Raw genomic sequence first — 13,179 nt, forward strand, 5'->3', positions numbered from 1 at the left:
ATGTCGAAGTGCAGTGCTCAGTTGATACACAAGACATCCAAAATCATGGAAAACAGCCCGGCCAGTCCGACAGCAGTCGTGTTCGACAAGTACGAACTAGAATCCGAAGCAGCGCCAATGAACCACATAATGTTTACACTAGGCTACATGCGATAACATTACTCCTAGGAGGGCTACACAACAAGAAGCGCCCTCGTTCCTAGAGAGAAGAAATCACGGAAAACATATGTGCAGTCAGAGGTAGTCCATTCAACAATTACTCTGAGTTAAAATTTCCACAATACCTGTGGAGCATCATACGACAAAATGTGTCAGCGCGTTTTGTATCACCAGAAATCCATAGCACGTGGTAGAGTGTTGTTAACAGGACAGAACCGATCAACGAAGAACTAGCAGGCATGCACCTGACCAGCACAGGCGCCTGGGACTCGTGCTGTGAACGATATAATCTGGAGCACAAGATTCTGTGTTGAACGGTCACAGAAATTTGGAAAACTAGTAAACTAACATTCAGCCTAATAAACAGAACCGCTCTGAACTACTTCGCCGCAGCAACTGTCAAGTGGTTCCCTGTGTGAAAAGACCTGCCACTACATGGGTATTCGTTCACACAGCGCATTACGTCTATCACAAGCGACTAAAAACGAGCGAACATCGTCCGAGCAGCCCTTGAAGGCCCAACGGTGCCGAGCGGCCGCCATGTCATCCTCAGCCCTTAGGGATCACCGGATGCGGATAGGGAGGGGCATGTGGTCAGCACATCGCTCTCCCGGTCGTTGTCAGTTTTCGTGACTGGTGCCACAACTTCTCAAGCCACTACTTTCCAGTCAAGTAGCTCCCCAGTTGGCCTCACAAGGGCTGCGTGCAGCCCGCTTGCCAACAGCACTCTGCAGGCCCGAACGGTGACCCATCCAAGTGCTAGCTAAGCCCGACAGCGCTTAACTTCGGTGATCTGACGGGAACTGGCGTTACCACTGCGGCAAGGCCATTGGTCCGTCACCGGCGACAACCTGAGAAATTACTATTTCTAACTTACCTATGGGACCAACAGCAGAAAACAAGGAAAATACTAAAATATGAAGCCACTTTTTGTGAGTTTTTCAATCATTGCGCTATACACAATCTTTAAAGAATCTGTGGTGAATGTCAGCAAACAGACTGGTCAACAAACTGTTTAAAAACAACAAACCGACGTGCGCCTATTAACATCAAGCGTTCCTCACAAGCGTCTTCTAACCAAACTGCGCCGGCCGCGGTGGACGAGCGGTTCTAGGCGCTTCAGTCCGGAACCGCACGACTGCTACTGCCGCAGGTTCGAATCCTGCCTTGGGCATGGATGAGTGTGATGTCCTTAGGTTAGTTAGCTTTTGAGTAGTTCTAAGTTCTAGGGGACTGATGACCGCAGATGTTAAGTCCCATAGTGCTCAGAGCCATTTGAACAATTAACCAAATTGCGTGCCTAAGGAGTATCGCCTCAGTTGTGCGACTAGATTCGTGATTTCCTGTCAGAGATGTCACAGTTCCTAGTAATAGACGGAAAGTCATCGAGTAAAACAGAAGTAATATCCGACGTTCCCCAAGGAAGTGATATAGGCCCTCTATAGTTCCTGATCTATATTAACGACATAGGAGACAATCTGAGTAGCCGTCTTACATTGTTTGCAGATGATGATGTCATTTACCGTCTTGTAAAGTCGTCAGTCGATCAAAACGTGTTGCAAAATGATTTAGATAAGATATCTGTATGGTGCGAAAAGTGGAAATTCACCATGAATAATGAAAGGTGTGAAGTTACTCACATGAGTACTAAGAGAAATCAGCAAAATTTCGATTACGCGATAAGTCACACTAATCTGAAGGCTTTCAATTCAACTAAATACTTAGGGATTACAGTTACAAATAACCTAAATTGGAACGATCGCATACATAATATTGTGGGTAGAGCAAACCAAAGACTGCGATTCATTGGCATAACACTTAGAAGGTGCAACAGGTCTACTAAAGAGACTGCTTACACCACTCTTGTCCGCCCTATTCTGGAGTATTGCTGTGCGGTGTGGGATCCGCATCAGGTTGGACTGACGGATGACATCGAAAAAGTACAAAGAAGGGCAGCTCGTTTTGTATTATAGCGAAATAGGGGAGATAGTGCCACAGACATGATACGTGAATTGGAGTGGTAATCATTAAAACAAAGGCGTTTTTCGTTGCTACGAGATCTTCTCATGAAATTTCAATCACCATATTCCTCCTCCGATTGCGAAAACATTCTGCTGGCACCCACCTACATAGGGAGAAATGATCATCACGATAAAATAAGAGGAATCAGGGCTCGCACAGAAAAATTTAAGTGCACGTTTTTCCCGCGTGCCGTTCGAGAGTGAAACGGTAGAGAGACAGCTTGAAGGTGGTTCATTGAACCCTCTGCCAGGCACTATGTTGTGAATAACAGAGTAATCACGTAGATGTATCCTCCTACATAGAGCAGGCCTCCGGTAACATCTAGCCACAATAAACTGTATCATGTGCCAAATAATATCCAAATTACAATGCTGGCCAAATTACAATGCTGGATTAACCATGTACGTTTATAAGGTAAAAAAAAAATAAAAATGTCTGACCTCTAGTCATACCCAATGATTCCGCACACCATGACTCCAGGAGTTACACCGCTGTGCCTCTCCAAAACATTGACAGAATGGACTTCTTCCGTCGTCGCCTTCATACCTACTGACGATGGTCATACGGGATAGCGAAGAACCACGATTTACCACTAAACACAATGAGATGCCAATCAGCTGTTTCTGCTGTGCTGCTAATGGCAGCCTGCGCAGGGGATCGTGATGCCAGGGTCTCGCTGTTGCTAGTCTCCAGTAATGGTGTGGGACGAGACAGAATATCGCAGGGAGTTTATTATGTTTTCTCGGAAGGAAAGCGCAGATGTGATGTTACCACATGCTTGGTACAGGGTATGGAGATTCTCCCTTGTCAGATGGGGCCCATCGGAACCTTTACGACGAGTATGCCTACCCTCATGTTCCCATACGTTCAAACATCGGGCCACTGTCGCAGCAGAACGCCTCACAAATCTGGATATTGCACGATTCGACCAACCTGACAAGTCGTGACATACAGCGATGTCCCCTTTAAGTTCTGTCAGGTGCTTATAATGCAGCCTTACACGATTAAACAACGTCTCCAAGTATTTCACAGGGGTATCACTCAGCAGTGGTTTTGTTCACACACCTTATATAATCTAACACGTCTGGTAACAACACTAAGCATAAACAACACAAAAGCACTTCTGGCTGCCGTTATACCTGCCACTGCGATTTGCAACTAATCATTGACATATCCACCAGTGGTGCGTACATGTACGAAATAAGAAGTTACACTGACATCCGACCATGTCCTCCGAGTGCTTCACTTTTTTCGTAGGTGGTACATACCGAGCCAAATATCTCACGAAATAAGCGTCAAACGAAAAAACTACAAAGAACGAAACTTGTCTAGCTTGAAGAGGGCAACCAGATGGCGCTATGGCTGGCCCGCTAGATGGCGCTGCTATAGGCCAAACGGATATCAACTGCGTTTAAAAAAAAATAGGAACCCCCATTTTTTATTACATATTCGTGTAACACGTATTGAAATACACTCCTGGAAACTGAAATAAGAACACCGTGAATTCATTGTCCCAGGAAGGGGAAACTTTATTGACACATTCCTGGGGTCAGATACATCACATGATCACACTGACAGAACCACAGGCACATAGACACAGGCAACAGAGCATGCACAATGTCGGCACTAGTACAGTGTATATCCACCTTTCGCAGCAATGCAGGCTGCTATTCTCCCATGGAGACGATCGTAGAGATGCTGGATGTAGTCCTGTGGAACGGCTTGCCATGCCATTTCCACCTGGCGCCTCAGTTGGACCAGCGTTCGTGCTGGACGTGCAGACCGCGTGAGACGACGCTTCATCCAGTCCCAAACATGCTCAATGGGGGACAGATCCGGAGATCTTGCTCGCCAGGGTAGTTGACTTACACCTTCTAGAGCACGTTGGGTGGCACGGGATACATGCGGACGTGCATTGTCCTGTTGGAACAGCAAGTTCCCTTGCCGGTCTAGGAATGGTAGAACGATGGGTTCGATGACGGTTTGGATGTACCGTGCACTATTCAGTGTCCCCTCGACGATCACCAGTGGTGTACGGCCAGTGTAGGAGATCGCTCCCCACACCATGATGCCGGGTGTTGGCCCTGTGTGCCTCGGTCGTATGCAGTCCTGATTGTGGCGCTCACCTGCACGGCGCCAAACACGCATACGACCATCATTGGCACCAAGGCAGAAGCGACTCTCATCGCTGAAGACGACACGTCTCCATTCGTCCCTCCATTCACGCCTGTCGCGACACCACTGGAGGCGGGCTGCACGATGTTGGGCGTGAGCGGAAGACGGCCTAACGGTGTGCGGGACCGTAGCCCAGCTTCATGGAGACGGTTGCGAATGGTCCTCGCCGATACCCCAGGAGCAACAGTGTCCCTAATTTGCTGGGAAGTGGCGGTGCGGTCCCCTACGGCACTGCGTAGGATCCTACGGTCTTGGCGTGCATCCGTGCGTCGCTGCGGTCCGGTCCCAGGTCGACGGGCACGTGCACCTTCCGCCGACCACTGGCGACAACATCGATGTACTGTGGAGACCTCACGCCCCACGTGTTGAGCAATTCGGCGGTACGCCCACCCGGCCTCCCGCATGCCCACTATACGCCCTCGCTCAAAGTCCGTCAACTGCACATACGGTCCACGTCCACGCTGTCGCGGCGTGCTACCAGTGTTAAAGACTGCGATGGAGCTCCGTATGCCACGGCAAACTGGCTGACACTGACGGCGGCGGTGCACAAATGCTGCGCAGCTAGCGCCATTCGACGGCCAACACCGCGGTTCCTGGTGTGTCCGCTGTGCCGTGCGTGTGATCATTGTTTGTACAGCCCTCTCGCAGTGTCCGGAGCAAGTATGGTGGGTCTGACACACCGGTGTCAATGTGTTCTTTTTTCCATTTCCAGGAGTGTATGAATGTTTTAGTTGGACCACTTTTTTCGCTTTGTGATAGATGGCGCTGTAATAGTCACAAACATATGGCTCACAATTTTAGACGAACAGTTCGTAGCAGGTAGGTTTTTTAAATTAAAATACAGAACGTAGGTACGTTTAAACATTTTCCAATGTGACACATATACGTTTGTGAACTTATCATTTCTGAGAATGCAAGCTGTTACAGCGTGATTACCTGTAAATACCACATTAATGCAATAAATGCTCGAAATGATGTCCGTCAACCTCAATGCATTTGGCAATACGTGTAACGACATTCATCTCAACAGCGAGTAGTTCGCCTTCCGTAATGTTTGCACATGCATTGACAATGCGCTGACGAATGTTGTCAGGCGTTGTCGGTGGATCACGATAGCAAATATCCTTCAGTTTTCCCAACAGAAAGAAATCCGTGGACGACAGATCCGGTGAACGTGCGGGCCATGGAATGCTGCTTCGACGACCAATCCATCTGTCATGGAACATGCTATTCAATACCGCTTCAACCGCACGCGAGCTATGTGCCGAACATCCATCATGTTGAAAGTACATCGCCATTCTGTCATGCAGAGAAACATCCTGAAGTAACATCGGTAGAACGTTACGTAGGAAACCAGCATACATTGCACCATTTAGATTGCCATCGATAAAATGAGGGCCAATTATCCTTCCTCCCATAATGCCGCACCATACATTAACCCGCCAAGGTCGCTGATGTTCCACTTGTCGCAGCCATCGTGGATTTTCCGTTCCCAATAGTGCATATTATGCCGGTTTACGTTACCGCTGTTGGTGAGTGATGCTTCATCGCTAAATAGAACGCGTGCAAAAAATCTGTCATCGTCCCGTAATTTCTCTTGTGCCCAGTGGCAGAACGGTACACGACGTTCAAAGTTGTCGCCATCCAGTTCCCGGTGCATAGAAATATGGTACGGGTGCAATCGATGTTGATGTAGCATTCTCTACACCGACGTTTTTGAGATTCCCGATTCTCGCGCAGTTTGTCTGCTACTGATGTGCGGATTAGCCGCGACAGCAGCTAAAACTCCTTCTTGGGTATCATCATTTGTTGCAGGTCGTGGTTGACGTTTCACATGTGGCTGAACACTTCCTGTTTCCTTGAATAATGTAACTCTCCGGCGAACGGTCCGGACACTTGGATGATGTCGTCCAGGATACCGAGCAGCATACATAGCACACGCCCGTTGGGCATTTTAATCACATTAGTCATACATCAGCACGATATCGAAATTTTCCGCAGTTGGTAAACGGTCCATTTTAACACGGGTAATGTATCACGAAACAAATACCGTCTGCACTGGTGGAATGTTACGTGATACCACGTACTTATACGTTTGTGACTATTACAGCGCCATCTATCACAAAGCTAAAAAAGTGGTCCAACTAAAACTTTCACATTTCTTTACGTACTACACGAATATGTAACAAAAATGGGGGTTCCTATTTCAAAAAACGCAGTTGATATCCGTTTGACCTATGGCAGCGCCATCTAGCGGGCCAACCATAGCCCCGTCTGGTTTCCCCCTTCAAGCTAGAAGAGTTTCGTTCTTTGTAGTTTTTTCGTTTGATTCTTATTTCGTGAGATATTTGGCCCGGTCACTATCAGTGGACCACCCTGTATATGTAACACAAAGTAAGAGATGGTACAAAATTAACATCATTTAATGGTAAAAGACTCTCATTCTACAGTGAGCTGCCACAGTTTAATGAATCTTGCAAGATGGTGGGCCTCCTGGCCTCTTCATACACAAGAGCCATCAGACTAACTATTATGTATTGCTAAATTCTGAATTTTCACTCTTGCAAATTAATGACATTTCGCTACCGTATTACACTGTCATGCGAAGTAGGTAGTCGGGTGTTATGTAGGATGCATGCAGACCATAATTCTGTTCACGTTGGAGAAGATCGGGAATCTTTGGATTGTGAGGAAGGCAGTCGCTCACAATACCAGCCAATAGTCAGAATGCGGGGTGAATACCTGGTCATACCCTTGTCCAGCGGATTTCTCTTTAGACGTCTGGTGTCAGGGGCCAAAGCGACGGACGCTCGCTATTTTTACAATGGCTGAGAGCAGTTTTCTCACAAAAGTCTCATGTTTTGGGCAGGAACATGACGAACTCAGCGCCACTTCTGTGCTATTGTTTGGGACTTTTGGGAAAAATGGTCACCTAGCGTCACAAGATGGGCTGGCGCCCATCACCAGGAAGCCTTCTGCACAAAGTCCTGGACTAGGCTGTGACAGGTTGCTTGACTGTTACGTCAACACGCGTTTTCAGTCACCGTCAGAAATTGGCGGCAAGGAATGGTAATGGTGCGTAGGTCACTATCAATGGACCACCCTGTATAATACTCGTAAATGCAATGGACAACTTTGTTTCTCTATGTTTATGGTTCTCAGGTACTTCACTCGATGCTAATACTACTGACATATCTTTGTGTCAACATTACAAAATATTGTTCTTCGTAAATTTATTAAATATTAGTAACGCTGGATTTACGTTGCGAGGGAGAATGTAAGCTCTATCCTTTCATGAAACAAAGCTTCCAGGGATGTAGAATGTTGAATGTTTTCTGCCGATATTTCACCACCAGATATTTGAGTATAATTTTGTACTCCTACTTCTTTTCCCTTTACCTGAAAATTTATTGCAGAAAATATCTAGTTACAATATTTTTTTTGGTTATTTTTTTTGCGAAAAAAGGATTCATTTCATTTAAATTATTAATGTTGTTGTTATTGTGGTCTTCAGACCCTGAAACTGGTTTGATGCAGCTCTCCATGCTACTCTATCCTGTGCAAGCTTCATCATCTCCCAGAAACTACGGCAACCTACATCATTCTGAATCTGCTTAGTGTATTCATCTCTTGGTCTCCGTCTACGATTTTTACCCTCCACGCTGCCCTCCAATACTAAATTGGTGATCCCTTGATGCCTCAGAACATGTCCTACCAACCGATCCCTTCTTCTAGTCAAGTTGTGCCACAAACTTCTCCCCAATCCTATTCCATACTTCCTCATTAGTTATGTGAACTACCCATTTAATCTTTTGCATTCTTCTGTAGCACCACATTTCGAAAGCTTCTATTCTCTTCTTGTCCAAACTATTTATCGTCCATGTTTCACTTCCATATATGGCTACACTCCATACAAATACTTTCAGAAACGACTTCCTGACACTTAAATCTATACTCGATGTTAACAAATTTCTCTTCTTCAGAAACGCTTTCCTTGCCATTGCAAGTCTACATTTTATATCATCTCTACTTCGACCATCATCAGTTATTTTGCTTCCCAAATAGCAAAACTTCTTTACTACTTTGAGTGTCTCATTTCCTAATCTAATTCCCTCAGCATCACTCGACTTAATTCGACTACATTCCATTATCCTCGTTTTACTTTTGTTGATGTTCATCTTATTTCCTCCTTTCAAGACACTATCCATTCCGTTCAGCTGCTCTTCCAAGTCCTTTGCTGTCTCTGACAGAATTACAATGTCATCGGCGAACCTCAAAGTTTTTATTTCTTCTCCATGGATCTTAATACCTACTCCGAATTTTTCTTTTGTTTCCTTCACTGCTTGCTCAATATACAGATTGAATAACATCGGGGAGAGACTACAACCCTGTCTCACTCCGTTCCCACCACTGCTTCCCTTTCATGTCCCTCGACTCTTATAACTGCCATCTGGTTCCTGTACAAATTGTAAATAGCCTTTCGCTCCCGGTATTTTACCCCTGCCACCTTTAGAATTTGAAAGAGAGTATTTCAGTCAACATTGTCAAAAGCTTTCTCTAAGTCTACAAATGCTAGAAACGTGGGTTTGCCCTTCCTTAATCTAGCTTCTAAGATAAGTCGTAGGGTCAGTAATGAGTGCATTTCAAGCAAGACATACGCTTTCTCGGCTCCTGTCGCCATTTTGTCTCACTACGTTCTCGAGCGCTCTGGCGGCAGAAGCATGAAGTGCGGCTTCGGCCGGACAAAACTTTATGAGTTTTTCTTCGCATCTGTAGCGTGTCGTGACCATATGTCAATGAATGGAGCTACAGTGAATTTATGAAATCGCTTCAATCATTTGTAATAGCCCTGTACTTCTTCCATCTTTCTGCTTTCCCTTCTGTGCTTAGAACTGGGTTTCCATCTGAGCTCTTGATGTTCATGCAAGTGGTTCTCTTATTTCCAAAGGTCTATCTAATTTTCCTGTAGACGGTATCTATCTTACCCCTAGTGAGATAAGACTCTACATCCTTACATTTGTCCTCTAGCCATCCCTGCTTAGGCATTTTGTACTTCCTGTCGATATTTTTGAGACGTTTGTATTCCTTTTTGCCTGCTTCATTTACTGCATTTTTATATTTTCTCCTTTCACCAATTAAATTGAATATATCTTCTGCTACCCAAGGATTTCTACTAGCCCTCGTCTTTTTACCTACTTGATCCTCTGCTGCCTTCACTACTTCATCCCTCAAAGCTACCCATTCTTCTTCTACTGTATTTCTTTTCCCCAATCCTGTCAATTGTTCCCTTATGCTTTCCCTGAGACTCAGTACAACCTCTGGTTTAGTCTGTTTATCCAGGTGCCATCTCCTGAAATTCCCACCTTTTTGCAGTTTCTTCAGTTTTAATCTACAGTTCATAACCAATAGATTGTGGTCAGAGTCCACATCTGTCCCTGGAAATGTCTTACAATTTAAAACCTGGTTCCTAAATCTCTGTCTTACCATTATATAATCTATCTGAAACCTGTCAGTATCTCCAGGCTTCTTCCATGTATACAGCCTTCTTTTATGATTCTTGAACCAAGTGTTAGCTATGGCCGGCCGGAGTGGCCAAGCGGTTCTAGGCGCTACAGTTTGGAACCGCGCCACCGCTGCGGTCGCAGGTTCGAATCCTGCCTCGGGCATGGATGTGTGTGATGTCCTTAGGTTATTTAGGTTTAAGTAGTTCTAAGCTCTAGGGGACTGATGACCTCTGAAGTTAAGTCCCATAGTGCTCAGAGCCATTTGAACCATTTTGTTAGCTATGATTAGGTTGTGCTCTGTGCAAAATTCTATCAGGCGGCTTCCTCTTTCATTTCTTAGCCCCAATCCATATTCACCTACTACGTTTCCTTCTCTCCTTTTTCCTACTACCGAATTCCAGTCACCCATGACTATTAAATTTTCGTCACCCTTCACTATCTGAATAATTTCTTTTATTTCATCATACATTTCTTCAATTTCTTCGTCATCTGCAGAGCTAGTTGGCATATAAACTTGTACTACTGTAGTAGGCGTGGGCTTCGTATCTATCTTGGCCCCATAATGCGTTCACTATGCTGTTTGTGTCAGCCGGCCGAAGTGGCCGTGCGGTTAAAGGCGCTGCAGTCTGGAACCGCAAGACCACTACGGTCGCAGGTTCGAATCCTGCCTCGGGCATGGATGTTTGTGATGTCCTTAGGTTAGTTAGGTTTAACTAGTTCTAAGTTCTAGGGGACTAATGACCTCAGCAGTTGAGTCCCATAGTGCTCAGAGCCATTTGAACCATGCTGTTTGTGGTAGCTTACCCGCATTCCTATTTTCCTATTCATTGTTAAACCTACTCCTGCATTACCCCTAATTGATTTTGTTTTTATAACCCTGTAGTCACCTGACCAGAAGTCTTGTTCCTCCTGCCACCGAACTTCACTGATTCCCACTATATCTAACTTTAACCTATCCATTTCCTATTTTAGATTTTCTAACCTACCTGCCCGTTTAAGGGATCTGACATTCCACGCTCCGATCCGTAGGACGCCAGTTTTCTTTCTGCTGATAACGACATCCTCTTGAGTAGTCCCCACCCGGAGATCCGAATGTGCAAGCTAGGATGCAGAATCGGAATGTTATGGACTTATATTGAACCTTTCCAAGTTTCTTGTGTGTGGGACTGTTTAACAGATAAATTCTGTCCTAAAAATTGCGATTACATTTATTTTCTTGAAAAGGAACAGAAAGTTGATTATGAATTTGTACAATAAACACTCATGTATATAAACGTAATCCAAATATGTAAATAGTCCTCATCTGATAGAGACGTTGGCAAGAATCTAGTACTAACGACGCTGCATGGAACCTAGTGTGCTTCTCTACTGTGAGAAGGGGGAGCAAAGAGAACATGTTACACGTATGATATCGACGAAAAATTTGGTAATCGGGTGCAGTTCCAGGTCATCACCCAAGGAGGCAAAGTGGTTCTACAGATGCAACCGCTGAGATACCTCAATTCGAATTTTGGACGTCTGTAAAATCAACTGAGACCCTACATACATGAACTGCATATATTACCAACAATACGGTGCAAGGCGGTGTGCTGATGACAGATACTTCTCGTAGTCGGATCTGCTGCTTGGAGATGGGCTCCGCCTTGGAGATCAATCAAAGCGCGACCACGAAAAAACTCTTTAAGTCTTTGACCGAGTGACCGGACAAGTGAAACTGCAGCAAGGGCAGCAAAGTAAGCGACCGACTCCTGTTGTGGCCAGGAACTTGCCCTGCGCCTAGAGAGCGAACGCACCGGTGTTCCAGAACTCGACCAATTGCCGCCAATAAACAAAGCTTTCACCACTTATAGGCTTACAACAAATTCGGACACTTCCGTACTATGTCAACATAGGCGCCATTACCATTCCTTCCCGCCAATTCCTGACGATGACTGCAAACGTGTGCTGACGTAACAGTCAAGCAACCTGTCACAGCCTCGTCCAGGACTTTGTGCAGAAAGCTTTCTGGTGATAGGCGCCAACGGAATATGATAATTGAGGTGCTATGTGTGGTGCTGTTCTGGTCGCCCTCCTGTGACGCTCGGTGACCATTTTTCCAAAAAGTCTCAAACACTAGCACAGCTGTGGTGCTGAGTTGGCATGTTCCTGCCCAAAACATGAGGCTTTTGTGAGACAACTGCTCTCAGTCATTGTAAAAATAGCGAGCGGGCGCCGCTCTGGTCCCTGAAACCCAACGTCTAAACAGAAAGCCGCTGGACAAGGGTTGGACCGGATATTCACCGTGCATTCTGACCATTGGCTGGTATTGTGAGCGACTGACCTCCTCACAATCAAAGGTTCACGATCGTCTCCAACGTGAAATGGAATTTTGGAAAAAAACAATTTGTCTATGGAGTGCATGATTGATTCTTTTGTAAACTTTTTTTTATTTATTTATAGACGCAATCACATGTTTATGACACAGTCATAACCGGTTTCGGCCATATGACAACGCATGAACCCGTGTTCAGTGTATGCCGCCCGCCTTTAGAATCTGAAGATGGTCATTGTATGGCCGAAACCGGTTATGACTGTGTCATAAACATGTGATTGCGCCTGTAAATAAACAAAAAAATTTACAAATGAACAGAATTACGACCTACATGCATCCTGCATAGCACCCGATTACCTACTTCGCATGACAGTGTAATACAGTAGCGAAATGACATTTATTTGCAAGTGTGTAAATTCAGATTTTTAGCAATACAGGATAGTTAGTCTGATGGCTCTTGTGTATGAAGAGGCCAGAGGGCCTACCATCTTGCAATATTCATTAAACTGTGGCAATCTACTGTAGAATGAGAGTCGTTTACCATTAAATAATGTTAATTTTGTACCATTTCTTACTTTGTGTTACCTACACGATATTAGGCTCTTTAAGTACGAATTTTTTAAGAGATATGCTTAACCGACCTTCTGAATATTTGGATTTTAGTCATCTCTTCTGGATTTTAGTCATCAGTTTATTGTATAATTTTATTGCCTAGTGTAGAATGTTGTGAACTGCTTCATTACTCTCAGTAAATGTAAGTTTTGTCCGGCTGTTGTGCAATGATAATGGATGTGGCTGTTTGTGTGGTAATCGCTGATGTTCTTATTGAAGCGCATAACAGATTGGCAGATGTACTCACATTGTGCAGTTAGACTTCCTAGCTGTTTAAGAAGATCATTATAGGGAGCCACGCTACTATTTTTATTTATTATGCCAATACATCTTTTCTTTAGTTCGAAGACCGAATCCATGATTTGTGTCTGGGACACCTGAAAAGTGATTCTGAAG

At 44.9% G+C, this 13,179-nt stretch overlaps 1 pseudogene; it reads right to left on the bottom strand.

Moving 5' to 3' along the window:
• Nucleotides 1-874: 874 nt before the first annotated feature.
• Nucleotides 875-993, bottom strand: LOC126093766 (5S ribosomal RNA; annotated as a pseudogene).
• Nucleotides 994-13,179: the final 12,186 nt, after the last annotated feature.

Source organism: Schistocerca cancellata, chromosome 7 (genome assembly GCF_023864275.1).
Source record: "Schistocerca cancellata isolate TAMUIC-IGC-003103 chromosome 7, iqSchCanc2.1, whole genome shotgun sequence".
NCBI lineage: Eukaryota > Metazoa > Arthropoda > Insecta > Orthoptera > Acrididae > Schistocerca > Schistocerca cancellata.